The sequence below is a fragment of the Sinocyclocheilus rhinocerous genome, unplaced genomic scaffold (genome assembly GCF_001515625.1).
Source record: "Sinocyclocheilus rhinocerous isolate Xijiao unplaced genomic scaffold, SAMN03320098_v1.1 C35326780, whole genome shotgun sequence".
NCBI classification, from domain to species: Eukaryota; Metazoa; Chordata; class Actinopteri; order Cypriniformes; family Cyprinidae; genus Sinocyclocheilus; species Sinocyclocheilus rhinocerous.
Window position 1 is genome coordinate 1 of NW_015747498.1, and position 442 is coordinate 442.

Below are 442 nucleotides of genomic sequence, written 5' to 3' on the forward strand. Positions count from 1 at the left end.
AGGTACTGGTCAGCCAGGGTCAGCCATACCTATACCAAAAAACCAAATGTCACAGATATGAAAACACTGCAAGTGTCTCAAAAGAGACATTTCCAGCACACTTACCCTCTTCCTCCACTCTTTGGGAATCCCTACTGGGAGTCTGGCCACTGCTTTCAGTGCGTCGTACCACTGCAGAGCAAAACAGACACAAACAATAAACATGCATAAACAACATTCATTTACTCCTATTTAGGGTGAGTTGGACACACATCTTCTACAATGGACATCTAATACATACTTGTTGAAAGCCGTTCTTGCCCAAAGAAGGTTCGATAGTGAACTTCAACCTGGTGTCCACCCCTGAAACAAGACAAAACAGTGGACATCAGTGAGAAGATGATGACCATATAAAGATGTCTCCTCTGGAGCTGCAGGTGTCTCATTAACAAATGAATGAAGG

The 442-nt window shown here is 43.4% G+C and overlaps 1 long non-coding RNA gene across 1 annotated transcript; it reads right to left on the reverse strand.

The window, feature by feature from the left end:
* On the reverse strand, positions 1–359 carry LOC107734817 (uncharacterized). Its single transcript, XR_001639178.1, has 3 exons — positions 281–359; positions 106–171; positions 1–29 (listed from the first exon to the last, which is right to left on the reverse strand). It is a non-coding gene; the product is annotated as an uncharacterized LOC107734817 (long non-coding RNA).
* Positions 360–442: the final 83 nt, after the last annotated feature.